The 24,201-nt window shown below is 42.7% G+C and overlaps 1 long non-coding RNA gene across 1 annotated transcript; it reads left to right on the top strand.

Annotated features, from left to right (window-relative positions):
- Nucleotides 1–12,017: 12,017 nt before the first annotated feature.
- LOC148223438 (uncharacterized) lies at nt 12,018–13,402 on the top strand. The gene is made up of 2 exons (XR_015804341.1): nt 12,018–12,137; nt 12,213–13,402. It is a non-coding gene; the product is annotated as an uncharacterized LOC148223438 (long non-coding RNA).
- The last annotated feature ends 10,799 nt before the right edge of the window (nt 13,403–24,201 follow it).

Genomic DNA, 24,201 nt, shown 5'->3' with positions numbered 1-24,201 from the left:
TAAATCTCTTCCTGCCTAAAGTTAGTTTCAACACGTAGTTTTCCTGCCTGACTTTGATAACACATAAATGTGGTCAAAGGAGATATCCCTTTTGTTGAACCTTGAAGTACATATTGAACATTTTTGGTCTGATATGCAAAAGAACTGGAAGGTGGCTGATAAATGAGGCTTTCTCAGAAGTCACAAAAGCAGGGCTACTGCCACTTCCAGTGGCACACAACAACAATAAGAAATCTTGTTTCCTCAGCTGGAGCAACCAGAGATAAATGTGCACATCTTGGTGCTTTCTATCAAAACCCTCATTGTGGAAGCTGCCCTTGCTACTTGTCTCCTTTCAGCATATGGAATAGCTAGTCTCTAGCCATGACACTGTCCTGACACTGTCCGTGTCCTACAGTGTCCGTGACACTGTAAAGCATCATGGAATGGTTGTGGTTGGAAGGTACCTTAAAGATCATCCAATTCTAACCCCTTATCATGGGCAGGGATACCTTCCACCAGGGCAGCCACATCCAACCTGGCCTCGGACACTTCTGGGGATGGAGGGTCCATCATGTAAGTTTGTCTTGGACTTCACTATCAGCATTTGAAAAGGGTAAAAATTATTCAGCATATGTTAAATGTCTCCTTGATAAATGCACAGCAACACTTCCTGAAACGAGATAGAGTGTTAGGGCAAAATAAGGAAGCGTCTTCAATGTATGTGAGGCTTGGCAGTTACCATGAGGGAAAAAAAGTCATAAAAAAGTGGGAGGCAAGAAAAGCACAGCAGGAAATCCTTCGCCGTGAAGCTATGTGGCACATACAACTTGCTAAATGCCTCCTGTCTGCGGCTTTAGCTCGGTGTTACAACACCTAGGGGGTTAATAAATTCTGAGTGTTAAAGTACACCACTTAGTGAGCTGCTGGGAAAGAGACCCTGGATTTGGTACTATTTGACATTATGAATAACTCTGAACCCTTACAATTAATAGCATAAAGAAACATAGTTTTTAAACATAGTATTTAAATTGACAGAATTTAAAGAGGTACCTTTTAACTTTAAGGTGTTTGTTCTGCAAAAAGCAGGTCTCATCCAGGTGAAGTCACATGACATTCTTCTGGTTTTTGCAAATCAGAATAAAACTGTGGATTATTGATTTCATGGTGCCTTGTTGATTTTTTCCTCAGCAGAAAATTAATTAATATTAAATGTTAGATCCCAAATATTTTTACCGAATCTTAATATTTACAGCTTGTTTATTTTAATATTTCATGGTATGGACAAGACAGAAATTTTTTTCTCTCCTCCCACTTTAAAATGTCACAATTTCATGAATCCTGAAGTTCATAGTTCCTATTGCTCATGCGACCTTCAAAATACAGACTGCTTGTGTACTTCTTGTCATTTTGTTGACAGAAACTATGCAGGTTTTATATATACTTTTGTAGATATGACATTTTAAATTACATTAGTAAGTCAAGTTTTGCCAATGGTTTAATGTCTAAGAATAGGAAATTTTCCACAGTTTAATTTAGGGTGCATTTCCTTATCACAGAAATGCTTTATTATTGCTGAGTTCAGCCTTGAACAAACCAAGTTTGTTCTGTGTTACTTTAGCTGGTTTATTAGAAATAACCAAGAGTCAATGACTGTGACAATGCATCAAAATCAAAACTCTATTGAAATTCTTAACATATTTAAAATCTTCACATTTTGGTTTGTAATCTGAACAGTTAAAGTGTGTCCTTTTAATCCCTGATTGGCAACTAGATGTCCTTCTGTGGTTTATTCAGCAAGTTTGTGCTCTATCAGTGGTGCAGCTGGCTGCAAACATAACCCTAATTCAATGCCCTCTTGGTAACCTTGGCCTTGAATGTTTTGTCTTTGCTGTGTGTGTTATCTCCCACTGGCTGGGTCAGAGCTCTTATTTTGTTCAGTGCAGGCAGGAACATTAGCTCCTGAGTAAGGGATTCCTCCTTATGTTGTCTTCACGGTTTTGGCTGTAATTTCAGCAGGTGGAAGGAGGGCCAAGCTTATCTATAGTTACGTGGAATAGCAACTGCCTTTCTTCTTCCTATCTTGGCAATGTGTAGAGAAAGTTTAATTATTTACACGTCAGGTTGGAAGAGGTAACTTTTAGGGAAGGGTGGGTCCGAAATCCATTGGGATTGACTCTAGCTATTGATCAGTCACAAGGGCAGAGATTAATTCTGGTTTTACTGTTCAGGAGCTTTACAGCCGTTTCTGTCCTGCACCTCACAGGCCTTCTTCGGGAGGCTCACTTTGTGAAATGGTTTTCTTTCCATGCTCTGTAGCACTATCTTTCCTGTTAGCTATTATTAGTAGCTCAGTAATTAGTAAACAGAGAAAAACATGAGAGCAAGAGTGTATGTTGGACACACATATAGCCATTATTTATGGTATAATTCTTTTTGTTGCTTCTTTACTATGCAGAAATGCTAAAATTTCCCAGCTAGTGTTTGGGTTGGAGTGTCCTGAAAGGGCTCCGTGTCAGCTGACAGCATGAGCTCTGCCCCAGATCTGTTCTTGTCACTAGTGAGGTTCCCTGAATCTTCCCTCTTTCTCTTCCAGTGTATCTCTGCCTATACGAGGGAGTCACCTCAGCAAGGAGAGGCAAACAGCTTCTCTGCAGAATATAAACCAGTGTTTGATAGCAGTGAAGTTCCTGCCTTGGAGACCTATCTTTTCTCTGTGTGTCTCAGCAGTAAGTGGAAATGGTGCTGATAGGAATCAGGGAAACCAGGTTTTCTCAGTTTGTCCAGGCAGGAGCTTTGGCTATGGGCCTAACTGGCAACCACTACCATTATCCAGCAGTTGCATGCCTGTGGTTGGCAAATCTGCCTGCTACATTTATATGGTTGCTGAAAGAAGTGGATGTGGAAGATATGAAGTCCCTGGGAATACAGGTTCCAGCTGAGAACAAGCTGTCAAAGCTACCTGCCTGTTCATAATGCCCATTAGTAACCACTGCATTTACATTTCCCTGCTTCTTGTCATAATCAAGCTTCAGACATCAAGATCTGCCTGCAAGTTAAGTTAAATCTCTCTTCCAATACCATTTTAGCAATTTGCACTTCCATTTTGTTAAAGGAATTGCTCAGGCCCTCTGCAGCTGTCGTGCTTTGCCAACAGCTCCATGGATTAATCCTCCTTCATCCTTTTTCTTTGGCTTCTGATGGTCTGGCAACCAGAACTGTGATTATCAGTATAGATTTCCCAGCAGATGTCAATTCTAAGTGGTAAAAAAAGTGTAATGAATACTTAGAGTTACCTTTTGGCTTTCTACTTTTCCTAAGGGAAAGGTGTGGTAGCCCCCGGTATTGAGAGCCTATCTCTAAACCTCCTCCCAGTCTGGGGACACCCTGGAGATCTTAAGGGCTCCCACAGCCCTTCTCCTGTGACCCAAAATGTGGCTGCTGATCTTGTTTCTAGGGGTCTGCACTGCTGGGTACAGCAAGTTTTGCTCATCTATTCTGCCCATTTGAGCATGGAGGAGTTTCTTTGCTGTAGAACAATACAAGGGCATTGCTGGGAGAGCTGAGCTTTGGAGGCCCATGTAGGAATTAAGTTTGTGTTTCTGTTGGCAGATCTGGGAAGAAGATAAGGCATTAAGTGAGGAAAGGAAAGGAAAGGAAAGGAAAGGCCAGTTTTGAAGGCACAGGGAAATTTTATGTTCTCCTAAACAAAACCTTTGAAGGTGCTGCTTGGCTGGTAGGGCAGTGCTATGCATTTGGAAATAGACAGACACATCCCAGAAAATATTTTTTTCTCCTAAATCTGATTTTAAATCCATAAGAGTTGCCTCTCTTGCAACGTTGAAGTTATTTTGCAGGGAGCTACAGGTCCTAGAGGATAATGTTAAATTTGTCCATCATGGTTGAGAATTTGCTGCTTGTTTGGTATGTTTAACCAGCAGCTTGAGTACAGCTGGTGCCAGCTTCGTAATAAAAACACAGGGATTACCTTTTGCAATGAAGCAAATAAGACATGACTGCTATGCGGTGCCAAAGGCTTTGAATGCTTTGGCGGTTTGCAGCTCAAATATTTATATTAATAAAGTAAATTATTTGCCAAACTACAAAACAAAGCAGGGGGAGTGGTACTTATATAGGAAAATAGAGGCAGAAACTTTGTCTTATGGTTTGCATATACCAAGTGTTATGTATGCTTAGGGTATTATACAGACTAGTAGCAATATTAAAATAGCTAATAACACACATGGTTTCCAAGAGTGCTGTAATAAATTAAGACTGGTTTTGGCCAGTGGGGATTCTTTGACACATAATAAAAGCTGACTTGAAGTGCTAATAATGTCTCATCCTACCTGGGAAGTCACTGTGCTTGGAATTACGCAGGGGGTTCAGGAATAGGTAAATGGTGCTGAAGACACAGGCAGGTGCATACTCACACACAAACACACCACCATTGCATAAATCTCGTTTGTTTAAAAAATGAGGCTAAAGGTATCCTTGAATATGAATCCGGGTCAAACATGGTGTTGACTGTAAAGTCTAACATGATTTTATTGACCTAATGTAGACTTTCGTTTTGGAGAATGACCCAGGAGACACTGAGGGGAAAATTTTTAACAAGGATTTTACTGCCTTGAGTTGTTTCCAAAAGCAGTTTTTCAAAAGTCTTAAGACACACCGTTGGGCCAGTGAAGGCTCAAAGGTACAATGTAGGGTGAATTTTCCCTCGAAGCTTAAGGGTTCTATTTGAAGAAAAAAATCTTTTTACTTGGGATAGTCTTAGGATAGAAGCTTTCCTCAAACACGCTATTTCATAGAGTTGATCTAAAATAAATGCTGATGATAACATGATTTATGGCTACCCCACTCACCTGGGAGACTGTGGCACCCACAACTGAATTACATTATGTGGTAGCTGTGAACATTTTGGTACAGTAATTCTTTCAGAACTTGATTTAAGGATTCCAAAATGATTGTGTGCATGTAAGTGAGATCACATGTACAAAGCATTATTTGGCACCTAGTCTTATTTATACTTATTTCACCAGTATTCTTAAGACGCTTTTTTCTTAAGCCAAGTAATTTCAAGCACAGAAGCATTTTTGCTTCAGTGCCTGATGTAGACATGAGACATCTGAATGAACTGCAACTTGTTTTTGTACAGTTCTCCATGAATTTTATATCTGCTATGTCTTCTTCGCAATAAAGGACGCAAAGTAGGACTTCCTAAAGTTCATCACAACCACTCTAACCTCTAAAATATGAGGTACTCAAAAAATATGCTGGCTGTTTTCAGTGTTGTTTGCTGCATCTCATCCACAGTTAGTTTTATTTTCCAATCATTCTCATGAATGATTTACTGTTTCCTTTCTATCATGTTACTTTTTCATTGCTGCCTCCAGCAGACAAAAACCCTTCAAAGGGTTCTTTAGGGCTTAATGTATTGTTTGTCCTAGATATTTGGCATGATTTATTCAGAAATGTGTAATAAATACACAGCTCCTCTCATTTCTGCTTGTTTGCACATCTAAAACATATCCGTGTACTAGCCCTTATGAAGATAATTAACTCTACCCCAGCTGAAACCAGACATTTGAAAGATTAATGGATGACCAGATGATGGATGAGTAGTCCCTTCTAGATGAAGTTAGGAAAGGTGTGTGGGTGCAGGTGGGATCTTGAAGGTCATTTGTAAATATATGTGAGCTCATTCAAGTCTGTGGAGATGCAGCATTTTATATCAGTGGATAATGTGCTGGTTTAACTCAGAGACTTTACTTCTGAGACATCTTTCCTGGTACCAGCTTTGTGCACTTATCCTGATTATGGATATAATACCTCTGTGTTCAAAGACATATATTTATAAATAGTTATTTTTTGTAAGTAGATATCCAGTCCTTTTGATTGGTTGTACCTAACGTGGCTAAAGAAAGCCTTTACTTTCCCTGCTTGCTTCCCTCTCTCCCCGCTGGTGCACTGAGACAAAAAGTACTGTGACAAGGGGTTTTGTAGTTTAGTCTATCTGTTTTGAGGGCAAGTCTCTGTGTGCATCTGTGCTCTGAAGGACGTTTACTAGTACACATTTGATTAAACTTCTTTTTGTTTTACAGATAATGAATTGTGAATCTCAGTGCCACTCCTGCCCCCACAGAGACTTACAGTAAACAGCTGAGTCATGCAGATGAAGCCTGAAATTTCTTCTCTCACAATTGTGATGGAGTCCCACTGAGTTCCTTTGCAGAGAGTCCTGAGCTACTGAGTTCTGCACCCTGAAAAACATTTGGGTAGGCAGGAGGGCGAACAGCTTGTCCCCTGCACCTTGTCCAGCTCTGTGCTAGCTCTGGTGCTCAGGAGGCATATGCTGGGATGTGTGCAGGCAGACTGCTCACAGCTCGCTCACATCCTGGAGCAGCAGGGAATCAGGTAAAGTAGCAGTGGGCTGCCAAGTCCCAGCCTGCTGGCCAGGTTGCTTGAGAGTCAGCACAAACCTGCTACAGAGTAAGCCACTCAGGACTTCTTTTACCCTAGTAAAGGTCTTAAAGGCAACTCTGTAGCTGACTTTGGGTTGTGGCAAATTCACCAAATTTTTACCTGTTTAGTTATCATGCTCCAGATCTGCAAAAGTGTTGTGTTTCCCATACTGTTTCTGACCTATCTCAGTATATTTCTTGAGAGATCTTTGAGAGACATGATGAGTGTTGGGGAGGTCTGTCTCTCTACATCTGTGGACTCTGCACAGGGCTATTGCACAAAAGGCTGTGCAATATATTCCTCCTAAGACCTGCTAATGAGAACACATGAATCAAAGGAGAGTTAGTAGTCATGGGTTTCCCACAGCAGTCTCTTTCATAACTGATAACTGCTTCTCAACAAATACAGAAAAATATCAGATAAAGCAAATCCAGAGTCTTAAGCCTGTACTCAGGACCAGCTAAGCTTCAGCCATTTGCTCTGACCACTTTTGAAAGCTTGGCATGCATTGCTTGCATGGGAGAGCTGCGCAAAGCATGTATGTCTTAACTTGTGTTCTGTGTCTTTTATCTTGTCCCACTGGCACTCACTGCACTGAAAGCTTTTTAGAGGGTCTGTCACTGTGCTGTCCGTGCTGCTAAGGCATGGACAGACAGTATTCTGTTCTTAAATCCTGCTTTGTAAATTGCTTCATAATATGTCCCTAGAAGAAACTTCTGGTTTGTTTATTTTGATTTGTCCTTTGGCTGTGGCTGGATGCCCAGTCATGGGCCAGAATCAAACTGGCTGAGTACCAGCACAGGGTAATTTCCAGCTCCTTATAAGCGACTTCAGTGCATTTTGGCTGTGCCTCTGCAGCATTTCCCAGAGCCAGTCATCTGTGCCTCAGCTGATTGGGGTGCAAACTGAACTCTGACTTGCCTGGCTGAGCCTGCCAAGAAAAGCATTAGCTAAGCAGAAACAGTGTGTGGCTGGGGGCAAAGGTGAGCATGCATTAAATATCCACATCTTGATACTAAAAGGATGCAGCTACAATCTAAACAGGGTAAAGGGCACTGGGCAGGCAGATAACTGCCTGAGGTGACCCAGGAGTGCACGCCACGTTGCTTGCTGAGAAAGGCCTCTTTGTCTCCCTGCATTATGCCTGCCCATTTTGAGTGAGATGCAAAACAAATGCAAGAAACCAAACTATATGGCCTTGATGACATTTTTCTGTTTCTTGGCATTGGTTTGTTGTGCTTAGAAAGGCCTTGAATGTGTTGGATCATAGTGTGAATCTCATCCCCAGGCAAAACAGAGATATTTGTGCAGCTGGATTGAAGTTCCCCTCTCCCTTATATACAGGAAAAGGGGTCTGAATGCTGGGGCACCAGATGAGAGACAGGATACAGATACTCAAGTTCTTCATCTGTGTTTAGGAAAGAGTGAGGAGCAAAGGTGGGGAAGAGACTTTTAACCATCACCTACCCCTTTATCACCAGCTGTTGTCTGCCAATATTTGTATGGCTTTCCTCTTCCCATTTAGATTACAGTTTGACCAGTGTGACCTGGATTTTCAGACCTTGTTTTGAGCACAGCTAACACCAGTCTTGCTTTGGTTGAAGCCCTGCTGTGTCCATGAGTATCTCTTAAAGAGACAGGAGAGTGTTTCTTATCAGTTTTAGAGGGATAGCGTTACCAAAGTTCTTGTACTTCACCTGGATATGTGCAGTTCCTTTTTGTTGTGACAAGGCTTTGCCACTGATAAATTACTCATGCCATAGCCTATAGATAACATGATAAAATAGACTTCACTATGAGTTACAACTGGTTTTCTTTTCAGACTGTCTTTCATATCTGATTCTGCACTGACAAAATGGTCAGACTGTGGACATTGAAGTTGTAAGACTGAATGTGAGAGACACCAGTTCTGTGCTTTCCTGAGCTTTGACAGAATTCAAAAGTTTGGATATACAACTTGACTGTCATAACTACCAAATGCCTGTTTGGCAAAATAGTTTTCTTGAACGGCATGCCCCAGTTCTGTATTCAGCTCGGCATGTTTGGTGGGACTGTTTTGGGGGAAGAGATAGCGTCCTCCTCCTGCAGTGGGTTCAGATCCAGCAAGGAGACATGTTGGGCGCTGGCCTGAGGTAGTAGAGTCCTACAGTAGTCCTGTCTGCTGTTAGTGAAAGGCAGTTCCAGCAATGCAAATGCTTATTTCTTTTAGTTGCCCCCTACTTTGGTGTCTGGTAGTGACAACCTCTGAGCTCATTGGCATGCCAGTAGCTTTGGTCACTTTTGGAAATGTGAGACAATGTGGGCTCAAAACCTCTGCCTTTTCATGAGAAGGCTGAGATAAGCCCCACATCTGAGCTCCAATCCTGTGTCTTACACAGGAAAATTCCCATTTCCTATTAACTAAGGAGCTTTAAAAGTTAAACAGCAAGCCTCTTCAGACTCTCTTCTTTCTTTGTTACTCTCTTGTTCGGTCTCATTTCAGCTCCCTAAGGGGAAAACCAAATGTCATTTGCAGTTCACTGCTGTGTATTACATTTATTGCCCCTGTCTTGCTCTCTTTCAGAGCATGAACCCAACCAACCAACTTCTTATCGGTTTGACAGGCTGTGACTGTTGTCCTGGTGACGGGTGTAGTTGCACTATCATCATGTACAGAAGGCAGAGAAAGAGATGCCTCAATGTGTGGGTGTAGCTGTGCGTGCACATGACATGCCAGGAAGTCACTGGGATACGTGAAGATAAGATCCAAGTCTTGGGCTATGTATGTGAAAAATGAAGCAAAAACAGAATGGAGAAGCAAGCAAAGCTAATAGCTGTAAGAGAAGAAATGGGGCTGTGTGTAGGAGTAGCAAATGCTCTGCTCTTCTCAGCATCTGATCTATGTACTCGTAATTCAGTGCAGTTGTATTTGAGCAATACAGGCCCGCCAGCCTGCTGTCTTCTTCTACCCACTCCATTTCTCCCGTTTCTTACTTAGGGTTATGGACACGAGAAAGAATAATGTTAGTAACACTTATGAGTCACGTTTTCCATCCAGACACACCATGCTTAACCCATTCATACACATACCCTTGGTACAGCGTCTACTCCAGTTCACTAATTACTCACATGAATCAATCAGACTGATTTTTGCAGTGCCCTGTCACAGATTATCTCCTAGGTGCTAACAGAAAGCCCTGCTTTGAGCAGCATATGATCCAAATGGATGCCAAGGAAAAACAGATGGGAAAAGATGGGTAAGGGAGCACAAAGAAATAGTGAGACATCGTTACTCAGCACATAGACAACTATGTCAGCACACCAGCTGCCTAATGCTTGGGACAGCTTTTACAGGCTACGTGGTGTGTTCTTGTTTCAGTGCTATCTTGTTCATGTAAATATCATCAGCTTTCAGCCATTGAAGAAAATGTGGGATGGGGTAACCTAGATAAAACAGATCCTGACTTGTACAGGCTATATGGTATTTGGGGGATAAGAACTTATTCAGGTCTTTTACAGGTGAAAGGATTGTAAGAAGCCTGCCAGTTTCTGTCCTGATTGGGGGCAGCTTTAAGCTGCTGGGGTGAAAATGGGGCACAGCCCAGAGGCTCATGTTCCATGTGTGGTGCTGTGGTACTGTAGCTGTGGTTGCTATGGGGAGGGAGTGTCTGGTTAATCCCCAACCCAGCTAATCTTCCATAACTAATTGAGAATTGAATACATTCATTCGTTGTAAAATCTGGGCTTTCTGAACACTCATTACCAAGTATAACTTCGCAGTCATCAACTGAGTTCTGTACCAGATGCAAAATCATGGGAAGACATGTCTGATCTGCTGCCTGTCTTGTTTTGCTTGTATATCTATGCCCCCAGCGTTGCCCTTGCCTGGGTTTGCTTATCTGTGACCTCCAGAGGCCTTGCAGCAGATAGGATGCTCTGCTAGACCTGCCAAATATCTCCTCACATCTGTGTATTCCAAACAGTCTGAGTTGGAGGGCATTTCAGTGGGACACATTGCAGGCAGGAGCTGATGCAGCAGATCTGTCTCCTCCAAGGCAATGCTTTGGGGCAGGCTGTGTTTCAGGGGTGGTCAGCAGGGAGAAGGGATAGGCCTGTGAACAACATTAGTCAGACCCTGTGCCAGGACTCCTGATAGGATGTGCCACATCTTCTGGCTGAAGGATCAGAGCTCTGATGACTAATGTGGAGAGGTTTAAATATGTTGTGGGATGGAGCTTCTGTCATGTAAAATTCATGGTGCTGGCAGGCCATTTTTAATAAATAATTACCCTCTCTGAAGGAGACCCAATGTCTTCATTTCACGCTTGTAAAAAAATAAAAACAAAGAAAAAAGGGATATTTAAAGAATAAGTCTAATGAGATTTTGAACTTGCTCTTGCAGCAGCTTTGTACTGGAATGAAACATGAACATTCCCACAAGGAAAGGTAGCAGTGAGGGGAACGTCGATTTCCCCTGTGAGAGGAGACTACTGGTGTTTTCTGTCTAGCAGAAATAGAGGAGTTGCATTTCTTACCTCTGCAACACCCCCAGGTTCTGGGGTGGTTCTGTGACCGTCAGAGACATCATGCATGGTGCTGGTGGGATACAGAGCAGGCCTACACCAGCTCTCCTGTTACAGCACAGATGATAACCCAGCTCCCATTACACCTTTCCTTCTGCTTTTTGTTGGCCTGTGACTATTGTCCTGCAGTCATTAGTACTTCTACTGTTACCAAGATCAGACTGCTTCCCTTTGGGCTACTCATAACTTTCATGGGTGTTGTGAATACTGAAATTTCTAAGGCACTTATGAAAGTCCCGTGTACCTTGAGCTAGTAAAACAGGATTATGTAGCCCTTCCTTTGTAATATGAGTTCTTCCTCTTAAGGGAAGCCAGATAAATGAAGAAGAAGCTATTGTTTGTTGTTGCTACAAAAGGCTCTTGAGCTAAACGGGACTCTGGCACCGACCTCTAACTGCGTAATTTCAGGAGTGTAACTGAAATGGCTGGTAATCTGTTTTTGCTGCTAATGAGTGCAGTGAGTAATTCCTGCTTTCAGTTCTTTTTCAAGGCAGTATTAGCTTGCTGGTTTAGACAATGTGATAGAGAATGCATGTGTCAGTGACTGATTAACCATATGTGGATTAACTGATCCCCCCAAAATATGGTTACAGAAAATTCAGTGCAACATCACATGCTGGCTGTTGCAGGTTATTGATACCAGAAGTCATCTGTGTGTATTATATGAGAGATGGAAAAAAAATTGGAACATTTGGGATGTAAAAAGCTGTCTTCATAATGTTTGTCCCAAACCAGTGGTTTCCCTGGGAGCAATATTAGAAACATGCAGCATATCAATGTCAGATGATGAGGTAGTGAAGCATGGCTAACCCTCCAGCCAGCTTGTATCAACCAGGCCATTCCAGCTTTCAGAATATGTCCCATGTTCTTAAAATACCCCTGAGCATCCCTAAGTATCATTTTTCCTCTCTATGTCTTAGACACAGAGTTGAGTTCCCATGCTATGCCATGTGTAACAGGGCTTGCCCTTTCCCTGTTCATTTGTGCTGCTTCTGTTTGCAGGAGAACTTGATGTTGCCTGCCCTGCATAGAAGATGTAGTTTGTGTAACTCCATCTGCAGGCTGTACCTGATGCTCTGTGGCAGCATGGTCTTGCTGGAGAAAGAAATGTTATTTGGACTTTGGAAGGTGAGTTGGATCTGCTCCAGTTGTCTTTGTCTCTGCCTGTGTTGCTTCTTTTGAAGTTCTTGTTTCATTTTGCAGGTACCTGGATAGTACCAGCTGTTACCTGAGGAATGCAGGATGTTTGGGATTGGAGCTTCAGGGCTTGAGATCAATTTCAAAGGACAGACAAAGCAACTTTAATGAATTTTAGTGTCTGCAATGTGTTGGTGGATTGCCAAAGAGGCACTTGAGACCCCAAAAGGGCCCTTATTCTGGGGCAGCAGGTCTTGGGCAAGAGACAGAGGCAGAAAAGGTGTCAGCAAACACCAGACTCTCCCAGACAGCTCAGCCTCTTCCCTTTTCCTGTGGCAGGAGAAGATTGTCCCCATGCTTTCATCCTCTCAGCTGAACATTCCGATGTTTCTTATGCAGCTTTGAAGCCAAGAACCAGAGGTGTTTCCCAGCTGTACAGAAATTCTGGGCTGCTGGTGGTGCTCTGGGGAGGTGGTAAAAGAGGATTCTATGTGGAACTTCCCTCCTGCTGAGGTGACTCACCCTAGCAAGCAACTTTTGCCGGTTCCATTGCACAATCTGCAGCCCATAACGGCTGTGAGTCATCAACCATACAGCTGACCCCATGCCCTCACAGATCATATACATCTGGCTTTTTCATGTGAATGGAAAGTAAGAAGACCCTTGGGCCTGAAGACGGGTTCCTCACATTCTTTGCTGTCATTAATTTCTGGAAATTTAGTCTGTGGTTCCTCTGTTCGGACATATACATATCAGTGCCTGAGCTACTCATTCTAAATTCTTTCTGCTGCTGATGAAGAGAATGAGCCACTGGTGGTGTGCTGCTTGACAGGCCTATTTTAGATATCTGCAATCACTTGAGAGGAAGGACATTGCCTACTCCTGTGTCTTTTTTCTCCTTATGGAAGCAATCTGGATTATCCACAGAGATGTACACTTCTTCACACTGGCCATGCAGTTAGTGGAAGTTCCTCAGAACTTGGATAATCTGATGACTTAAGCACTGGACAAAAACTCTGGACTACCCAGATGGGCCACGTGAAAGCCAGGCAAGTAGACATCTGGACCTGGTTATAGGGGCCTTTTCCCCTGGCTTGTTTGTCTGATGGATATCTGTCAAGGTTGTGACCACTAACCTGCTGAATGAAAAGCTGGTGCAGGAGTTTGTTTATGACTTGTTTTGTTTGTGCTGAGGAGGTAAGAAGAGCTCTCAGAAAATAAACTTGAATCTCTGGACAAATTTTCTATTCACTGAACTGGGCTCTCCTGCTGACTTTTGTCAGATTGCTGAGGTCTTGGGTATACCCTTTCAGGACTTGTGAAGATATGTGTTTTCTGTTATCCATGCAACTCTGCCTGATTCCCCATCTCCCATAACCTCCAGCATCTTTTCTGCTCTATATCCTCATCCCTTGTTCCCTGTGTCACTATCTTGCTTTTTCATATTCTCTCTGTGCTCTTGTCTGGTTTCATTTGCTCACTGCTGCTTGTGCTTTGTTCCACTGACTGCCAAGGCATTCGACCTGCAAGGTCTCTCAATAGTCTGAATTTGCCTTTCAAAAAGGGGCCCAAGATCTCAGCAACCTACCCAAAGAACTAAAAAAATAAACCACCCCAAACAAGACAGACAGGAAAATATACAGTGGATCTTTCTGCTCATAAATAAAAGTCAGACAATCACATGCTTTTCTAAAAATAACACCCACAGCAAGTGTTTTGGTAGGAATAATACTGACCTAGTTTGCATGTTGCCCACGTGCAAAAAAAAAAGTTGGTGAGGAAAGCCCATTGCCTGACAGAGTATTTGCATTTGCTGAGCTAGATCTGAATTGAGAGGTGGTCAAACAACCCTTATAAGTCTCTTTTTTGGACAATACTCTTGGGCACATAGTATGACTCTTGGGGATGTCCTGCACAGGGCCAGGAGCTGGATTCCTTGGAAGGTCCCTTCCAACTCAGCATATTCCACAATTCTGTGATTCTTGGTGGCTCCTCTGGAGGTTTCAGAGCAGAGGGGCTGGGGAAATCCTCACTGGCAGCATGGCCCACAGCAGTCACTTGCCTTCTTTGTGGGCTGGATGTGTAAGTTGCACCTGTGTGGTGCAGTCAGTGAGGGTCCACATGAGCAGAAATCCTCTTCTGCAGCCTCAGTCTGGGATGTTCATATCTAGAGAATGGGCAGGATATCCCTATGATCTGTGGACCTGAATTTGTGTATGTGAGTTTAGCTTTCTGTCTTTGTCCGTGACACAAATGGAAACATTTTGCTGTTGAAGGAAATGACCCTTGACTGCCCAGCTCCTGCCCACCCCATGGACTCAGTCTGTTCTGTCCTTGTCCCTGTGGCCAGGACTGCAGCACAGCCCTAGGGCAGGAGCTGTAGCTTGGGGCATATGAGAGAGCCATCCCTGTCTGCCAGCTCCTTCTCATCCCTTCTAAGTGGATATTGTTCAGGCCCAGACCTGGAACTGTTCTCTGTGGTCAGCTCAGCATCAGTGACAACAGTGACAGCTGCCATCAAGGGCTGGTATCAAGGTAGCATCCCTCACAGTGATGGACACCCTTGGATTTCCTGGAAATCACCTTCAGAGATCACTGCTTCTTTGAGTATTATTGGTTAATATGCAAGATTACTGGATAATACTAGTTAATATGCAAGACGGGCACGTGGAGGGGCCTGAAAGGATCTCAGGGAGATGAGGACAAAGTGGATCAGCAGCAGAGGCTGGATGAAAAGGTCCTCTCTGCAGGGCTGACCCATCTTTCTGCCCCCCCGAGCCTACCACTATCTTTACATTATTAAGTGCCACAGGATGTGCTTCCCATGTGTTGGAGAATTGGCAGAAGGAGAAGTGCTCTGCATGGCTCACCAGCAAAACATGGCATTGCCTTATTGAGGCCTCCCTAGCTTCCCAGGGGTGATGGATGTGCTGAGTCTGCAGCTGGATCCCACCACGACCTGGCAGTGTAGGGCTCAGCAGCCCTCCCTGGCTCATTTCCTCCTGGCAGGATGTGAACCAGCAGTCCCTGATCCAGCACAGCCTCGCTGCCGGCAGGAGCTGCCTCCGAGCTGCCGGAAAGCTGCAGGTGGCTCCGGAGCAGCAGGCTGGCCACCCTGCTGTGCACTCGTGTCCTCCACAGCTTTGGCACATCTCAGCCTCTTCACAGAGCCGTGCCTGCCTGGCCTGCCACGTGTGCAGTAAGCAGGGCTGCAGCCTTTTCCAGATTCCAATATTAGAGCAGAAGTGTGTCGGGGAATGCTCTGTGGGGATATGGATAAAGTTTTTATGCAAATGGATGCCACCTCTTTCCCTTAAGATTATATCCTCTTCCTTATTTTCCCCATCTCTCATGATAAGTGATACATGAATTTCTGACTCAGAGTAGCCTTGGAACTGGGAAATGCTCTCATTCAAGCAGATAATCTAGGTCAGCTGCTCATAAGAATAGATCAAGCTTCCATTGAATGCACTGGACAGACTTTCAGTGGGATGTGTTTTTCCCTGGCTTGTTTTGTTCATAGTGAGCTCCACAAGTTGACAGGCCTTTTGTGGACAGCAGCTATAACATCCTGCCAGCAGGCTCCATGCAAGCATTACTGAATCAGGGCATCACAGGGGAAAATCAATACTATGAAGTATTAATTGTGATTTTTAATTTTTATTTTTAACCTAAGATAGGGCACTCAGTAATGAAGATCTATATCTATGGTCAAGAGAATCTGATTTGTGAGAACATGTATTATAAAAGTGAAGTTTGAACTTTTTCTCTGATTTCGCACCTATAAATAACTGCTCTTACATATGGTAACTAATTATTTAATTGTATATGCAGATTAGATAGTCATTTATATGCTGTCATCAATGACAGCAACTAATAGCATTGGCAGTTAATTCCAGGAACATATGGTAATGCCAAAGGTTTTAAATATTAGTCAGTACTTGCCATACATATCAATATCTCTCCTCATCTACTCCTTTCAAAAATGTTAGAATAGATTAATAATCACAAGGTACATCTGCTTCTTCTTGGAACTAGTTGCACCACAGAAGATCTGTTGTATTATGTATTTTGTATAAAAGTACAGTCCAGTTTGGAGTTCCTGATTTATCTGGGTGTGATGGTTCCTTGAGACTGGGAAGGAAGAGGAAAGAAAATGTTAATACGATTTTCTCAATTTTATTTACATATGCAGAGGGTGGGGGGAGGCAGTTGCAGACATGAAGGACTCAGTTCCCTCTAGTACAAAGTGTGATCCGTAGATACTTTTATCCAGAAGATATTTTACAGCTCTCTGGCCTTGCTGTTATGTAGACTAATTTGTTACCCATGGTAAGGTTAATAGGAACCAGGGATAAGGAGTACCCAATTCATCTTCTTGTCCTCATCAACAAAATCAGTGCAGTTATCTTCTTCCTGATGTAAAACAGGGTTTGAGCATGAAAGCTTATATTTTTGCTGCCATTTTACATGTTTTGCCCACACGTGTAAGACATATTTAACTGTGAAGAGTGGGGTAACAGCCAAGGAGACCTCAGTGAACATAAAACCATTATTGAGATTGGAAACTCCACATTAAAACCTTGTGCACAAAATACCAATATTGACCCATTTATTCAAACAGACAAGCTCCAAGGCAGCTGCCTGAAAATCCAGCTATTCTGTGCTGTGTCAAGATCAGCTGTGTTAACTTGGTTTGCAGTTTGTGTGATTTTTAGAGGTTATTGACTCCAAGGCATTTGTCGTCATGGAGCACACAAACACCACTGTGCACCACTGCTTCCTGCTCACTGAACAGATGTGTACAGTTAAGAGGCTGAATATTCCTTTTGAAACAAAAGCAAATTGTCAGTTACTTAAATCCTTTGCTGCAATGTGGCCTTAATGCTCTTTTAAAATTTATTTTCAAGAGTCTTGGCTCTTGAGAGCCAGTGAATAATATGCGCAGGAGATCTAAGGTCGTAACAGTGCAGATAATGAGCTTGTTCATGATGAGAAAAAAATAGCAATTCCTTTTTAAATTTCCTTGATAATTTAGAAACATCATTACAAGCCACCTAATTTTTGTTCCTCGAGGACCACATCTTCCTCCTCTGCAGGGAGAATCTTTCTGTGAGCAATGAAGGCGGCAGAGTGGCTGTGAAGGAGGTGGCAGGGGAACAGTGCCAGTGTGCTGGCAGTTGGTGCTGTGCAGCTCTCAGGAGCTGGGCTAGTGTCTCTGGATCTTTATATAGCACTCCCTCCACTCTGCTGACACGTGGGAAGTGATGGAAAGATAAGATACATCCTGATACTGACAGCAGATGTATGCATTACAAATACTCTTCCCTTTCTTTTACCTTGCCTGTTCCTGATTTTTTGCCCACCCCAAGTTTTGCCCACCTCTTGTTTTCTTGGTATTTCTTTCATTCCTGTAAGATAGGAATGGGTCTGAAATGTTGAAGACCCTCAGGCAGCTTCCACATCATGAAACAGTGCTGAATTTTCTAAGTGCCATTTCTCTTCTAAATGCTTTTCTGGTCTTGGAAGAAAACCCAGTGATGTAGTGTAAATGTTTTATCACCATGTCTTTGCGAAGCCTGCTTTATTCAGCCTGAACTGATGCTAATAAAAATTTAATGCCTCTCTTTGTGCTCATGAAAAGTTCCTCCCCAGGGTATTTTTCTGAAGTAGTTTCAGAGGATGATTGGCTCTCTCCTCAGACCCTACTGGGTGCCTCTTGCTATAGCAAATCCTTCACTGTAGCTATAAGCTCCAGTGCTAAGATTGCAAAAACCTTTCAAAACAGACTTTTTAACATTGTGATTTGGCATCTTGGATATCCTGAGTTTACCAGGGTTAGTGGCTAAACCAGGTTGCTGTTTACTATGGGGTGAGAATGGAGTTCTTGCTCAGGTTGTCCAGAAGTGACAACAGGAGGCACTTGGCGCTGAGCATTTCTGAAGATTAAGTGTCTATGCAAAAGCTGATCTCTTTTCTTCTACCTCCTCTCCCAAATAACCTGTTCAGCCACAAGGATAAGGGCCATGAGTAGTGTTATTAATATACCCCATCCCATACTAATAAATATATTAATATATTGATATATTAATACATTCCATATTATAATGTTGATGTGATAATCTAAGAATATATATTTATTTAGGTATATTAATATATCAAGATGCCCCATCCAATAGATCCTTTGGCAGTGCAAGTGCATGGGACATTCCTGCGTTAGTTTGTAGCCAAATACACTTGCAGTGAATGTTGAGGGAAGAAACAGTTGAGTTTTGATATTTTGTTAATATTGAAATGTGCCTGGCTCCTGTCAGAGGTCTTAGGGTGTCCTGGCAGCTGATCTGTAGTTATGATTTTTAGCCTCCAGATGGTGTCTGGCAGATGTGCCTGTGGAGCCATGTCAGTGCACTGGGGGTGAAACACTGAAGACTGGAATTTACACAATCACTGGCCTCTTGTGGCAGCAGAAAAAGCATGTAAATGATGTCATGTGAATTTTCAGTTCCAAATCTCTGCATATGTGCTCTGTGTAGGGCTGTGTGTACAGATGTGTGCAGGAAGTTTCCTCTGAAGTTGAACCTAAAGATTTTACTGCTGGAAAGAATTTATGTAAAAATACACAGAGGAATTCTGTTGATCTAAGGCAAATGAAGAGACTAAAATTTTAGGCTTGTCTGTCCAAATGTAGATGGAATATTCATAATACAAGCTTTCCCAAAAAAACCCCTCTGGATAAAATCATGGATCATCTTGAAATGAGACATGGTAGTGGTTGAGGTAATGCATTCTTCACCACACTAGCAAACAATATCCATGATTAATTTTTTAAAAAGTTTTCCATTCCTAGGAGACCGAGCAGCATTCAAGTTGTAGATTTCCTTTGGCAAAGCTGCCCTTGGAACCTACCTTGGATAACTTCAGATAACTCATGAGATTAGAAACCAAGCTATTGGGTGAGTGCTCTTTGACATGACCAGACTGGCAGCCTGCAGTGCTGTGATGCTTTATGTGGAAGAAAACTTTGCTGAAGACTAAGTTACTGCTCCAAAAAGTATTGTTTCAGTCTTCTCTTACTATGTGGATTAAGACATTCTCAATGCAAGGATTTTTAGGGCCACTTCAAATGCTTCTATTGCTTAACTCTCCACAGTTCATCTTTAAAATTTTGAGGATTGTGTGTTTAATTTATTATTACTACTACTGCCATTTTTGTCAAAAGAGGAAGCGTCTTCCTTAAAGAAATGTTTGTTTCATTCTGAAAAGAAAAAACAGAATTAGGCAAAATCCCCAGGAATGAGCTAAAAATGTTCTCAAGGAACAGCAAAGTAGGTTACTAATTAAGTGAAAATTGAGGTCAGTTCAAAATGGGGTCCTCACAGTCATAGGGAAAATAGAGGCAGTGCAAATTGTATATCACATCCAATGTTTTGTTTCAGTGTTCAGGGCAGGGGAAGGAGCAGTATCCAAATCTTTGGGGAACTTGTCCTTAGGACTTTAGTGTAGTTGCTGAAGGTGCTGGGACCATGTAGTGCCTCTCTCAATCCATCTGCCTGTCCTCTCCTCATAAATCAAATTCCTTCCGTTTCAGAGAAATCCAGAGAAGGACAGAAGTCTCAGATTAACTCTTTCAAAATGGGATAAAAATCAGTCGATGAGCAGAGAAAAGCTACTCAAGCAAACACACTCAGCAAGAGAAAGGAAGAAGCTTTCTTCTTTCCCATTTGCTCCAAAACTTGTGCACGTTCAGGGTAGTACAGTTCTCAGGCAGTGAGAGATTGCAGTCTGGGGCTGGGAGGCACCGTAGGAAAGCACCTTTATTTGTTGCTATAGGAGAGGCTGCCTGTATTAAATATTTGTGCTGCGTTATTTGCTCTTGCACACACACACAGGTTATCTGGAGAGTAGGGAGGATTTGGTGAGCACCAGAGGCAAGGAAACTGTGTTTGTGTACCTGCAGGCTGAGCTGCTGGGCAGCAGTCTCTGGTGTGAAATAAAGGCTGAGTTCATAGTGTGTTCTCTTCCTTTAGCAGGGGCAGTGAAGGTCTATCCTCTCCTCAGATGTGTATGTTTATGAAGTGTGTGAGGATATACTGTTTTGAAGTGGCTTTTGAAGGTGAGCCACCTTCTGTCAGTTTGGTTAAAACTGTCTTTAAAATTGGTTAAAATTGACTTAAAATCCACTCTCGTGCATTAGGGCAGGGGATCATATGAACACAGAAGTACACAGAACCTCTGGCTATGTTGTCTTGTTTCCTTAGGAAATGGAGTTATCCTTTTGAAATAAGAATTAATGTATGCTTTCCACAGGATGATAAACATCTGACTGCACAATACACAAAGTCACCTCTTGCATATGACTGTGATGGCAATGCCAGCGGCAATGTCAAATGTGAGGAGAAGGTGTTTTTGTTTTGTTTCTTTGTTTGTTTGTTTTGTCTCTCTCCAAAAAAACCCTACCTTGCTTGGAATAGAGACTTGCTTTTCTTTGATTGCTGATGAAATCAAAGGTGCTGTGTGTGAGCAGAGGAACATATTGTCAGACTGCAGCGTAGCTTCACAGAGTGGTTTTGCATGGATTTATATCCTAGGAAGCCAACATCTTTCTGTGCCGTACCCTGCATGTTTTATCATCATAATTAATATTCCTTTCTTCCATGTTTCATGCCTTTGGTTCAAAGTAGTGGAAAGTACCAGCATGTTCTGGAAACAAAAGAAGGAGGTGAAAAACCTCTCTCCAGATACGGCAATCCACCTGCCTGTTAGGACCAAGTGTATTTCATATAACAGATGCTACTGAACACGAAGTTTCCATTGTCTATGTCTGACTGTGTTCATGTAGTGTCCCTGCAAAGCAAGCAGGGGCATCACTGCGTTGCTGGAATCGGAATATTAATGTAATTGGACTCTTACAAAGTAATTTAATTTGTGGTGCTAATAGTCTGACTTCATCCCATTAGCATCAAGACGAAACAGCTTTTGTTCAAGTCAGGCACACAATCCGCTTGTTATGAAGAGAATTTATCTATATAGGCAGAAGAATTGGGAAATAGCAAGATAAAGAGTTAAGTCAACAGAGCAACAATGTAAAAATTTATCCAAGATACTCACTTGTTTAATGGAAAATCCCAAGGACAAAGGAGTTACAGTTTTTCCAAGATAGGAAGACAGAGTCTCAGTGATGTGGGGAGGCTGTGGACTTTTTCAGGAGCTCCAGGAAATGAGGGAAAGTCCTGAATGCTGGGGATGTTCCTAGGAGACAAATTGCTTCTCTTTCACAGTAAACATAGCAAGGGTCATGGCAGGGTAAATGACCCTGCTAGAGAACATCCCACTGTGGATAAATGGAGGCATTGAAACACCAGGAAGAAGGAGAGGGCTGGCTTCCAAGAAGTGGCTTTGGAGGAAGAAGAAAGTAATTTGCTACACCTGACAAAGGAGTTTGTTCAGAAGCAGAACTGTCCTTGTTCTTGGTCCTGTTCCCTTGTGGTTTCCTATTGCCCTTCTTTCCTTGGAATCACTCCCCTTGGATGAGCACCCCAGGAGCCCATGGAAGGAGCAGACAAAACGTGGCTGTGCCCCAGTTCCTCTGTCCAAAACAATGGTTTTGGGCAGCAAACAATGCCCTTTGCATTATTTAGACTCTTAGTGAAAAACCTCTGTTCTAGTTTGGTCTCAACACTTTTATGTTAAGGTGTAGCTTCCCTGTGAGCTTTGCCTGTCTTGGCATAACACCACCCATGGGAGCACTGTGATACATGATGTTCTTAGAGACTCAAATCATCACCATGTTTCAACTGCAGAAATTTAGTCTGAGCAGTAACATAGCATTAGAGACAGAGGGGAGAGACCTGTACACCCTGAATGTGCTGTTAAGACACACAGACCCAGGAAAACAGGCGGCTGTTGGCCTCTGGGCAGCTCCTTTGTGGCATGTCCCCTCCTGCAAGAGTGTATTCTCCTTAGAGACAACATCCTTCATTCCAAAGCAATTGTGGGCAGAAGGTGTAGAGTGGGTGGATTTCTGGGGCATCACTTCCTGCTGCACTGGGCTCAGCACCCTTGATCAGACTGACCATCCCCATCGTGCTGTCCCTTCACAGGCTGTTCCTGGCTGCCTGCTGCCAGAGGGCATGGCCTGCTCTGCCTCTGGTTGCCCTGGTTTGTGAACCAGGGGGAGGCAGGACAGAGGAGCCATGTGGGCTGTTGGTGCTGCAGTGCTGGGGTGGACTGTGCCCTGAGGGCACTCTCAACGTGGGGAGTGTCTGACATTCCCTTGATTGAGTGGGTCGAGTGGTCCATGGGGTAAGAGTTGGTCCTAGCCTCAGGATGTCAGTCCATCTCTGCCATCACTCCCCGCTTTACACAGGCTTGTATTGTATTCCCTTGAAAGAAGCTTTCTGGGAAAACGCAGCAATTCCCACACATCATGCTGCCGCAGTTTAGGGCACGATCTGCAATTGTAAGTGTGCTCAAAATCTGTGCACTGCAGAGAGTCTTGCCTTCAGGACTGGCACTTTGACATCTGATTTTCTTCCACGGAGAAGTCTAGGGAAATGGTTTTTGTTAGAGACAGGCTTGTTGGGAAAATGCTGATGAAGTGAAACATAAACATATTGTGTTGGAATTTTCATGGGAAAATATTGCTGAACGGTTTCAGCAAGCCTGGAATGCTTCTCTCAGTACTGACCCTCTTACTCCATCTTGTATTCATATACTGTGCAGCTATAACATTCCAAATGAAACATTTTAACTTCAGCTGATTAATAATTAAGGTCAAAATGGAATGTGTATAAAGCCTCTCAATTCTCAACTTTATTCACAAGCTGGGAAAACACTGTGTTTTGCAACCTCAGTATTTCCTACTGGCAGCAGCTCAAATGTGTGACCACTGCTGGAATTTCTGTTTCTCTTTCCAAATGAAATGTGTTTATTTCTTCCTCCCTATTGTTACTAATGAATCAAACGGCTTTGTGATAACATGCTGGTGGAATTAAGCACCTATAAAAGAGCCAGAACAACAGAACATTTACTTGGTTTCCAAGTAGGAAATTAGTGGAATTTTACTATCATGAAAATGTAGAAAATCTTGGAAGAAACTGCAGGCATTAAACCCAGAAATATGAATTAACATATTTGAAACAATCTAGATGGTGAGTGGAAAAATCACCCCTTAAATTCATACCCCTGAAATAATTGTTGCATAGTGCACGGTTTTGAATCAATACAGCTTGTAATGATTAATACAAACTGTCCTCAGCTGACGAAAATCCTCAGATTTTTGATTTAATCTTCATAATAATAGAATGGAGAATTAAACCCAGTTTGTAATTCTCTTGCAAGAAGGGTGTGGTAAAGACAGCATTTCAAGTCCTCTCCAAGTTCTCACAGCAGTGTAGGGATTTAAGAAAAAAAACTGTTTTAAAAGCAAGATCCTGGATTTAAAGGATACTTTCTGTGGAGGAATTTTTTTCTGTGGTATATGGTCAGAACTTTAAGCAGCCCAATACAAACATACACCTTCTTTTTTTTCAGTATCAGATATTGGCTGGTGAACTGATCCATGTGTATGCATATGTGTCCACACACACACACACACACACACACACACACACACACACACACACACACACATATGGTGGATTGTTGCAATGTTATGCCATTTATATCCATGTGTGTGCACATAAATTTAAAATAATACATAATAGTTGCTGGAATATTGCACATTCCAGAAGGCTGAGATCACTCTTATCTCCTCTGGGTGGTGTTATTAAAACATGGAAACCAACACCCATTCTCTGGGCCATTACACCCCTGGTGGCTAGCACTAGGCTTGCTGGGAGGTGAGGGAAAACTTGGCTCCAAATCCAATATGATTTCCCTGCCAAAGAGAAACTCAGGTGCAGCCTGGGCATGTGGGGTGGGTGGAAAAGGACATGTGCTTCATAGAAATTGTTACTAATCAACTCCCTTAAACTGATAAGACTGTCATCAAAATAACTGGCAGCACAAGGATATTTTAATGATTTAGAAAATGCCCAAAATGCTCCTGGCTTTC

Source organism: Sturnus vulgaris, chromosome 6, assembly GCF_052056855.1.
Source record: "Sturnus vulgaris isolate bStuVul1 chromosome 6, bStuVul1.hap1, whole genome shotgun sequence".
NCBI lineage: Eukaryota > Metazoa > Chordata > Aves > Passeriformes > Sturnidae > Sturnus > Sturnus vulgaris.
The sequence above is the reverse complement of the archived record's forward strand: the minus strand, read 5'-3'. Positions and strand labels throughout refer to the sequence as shown.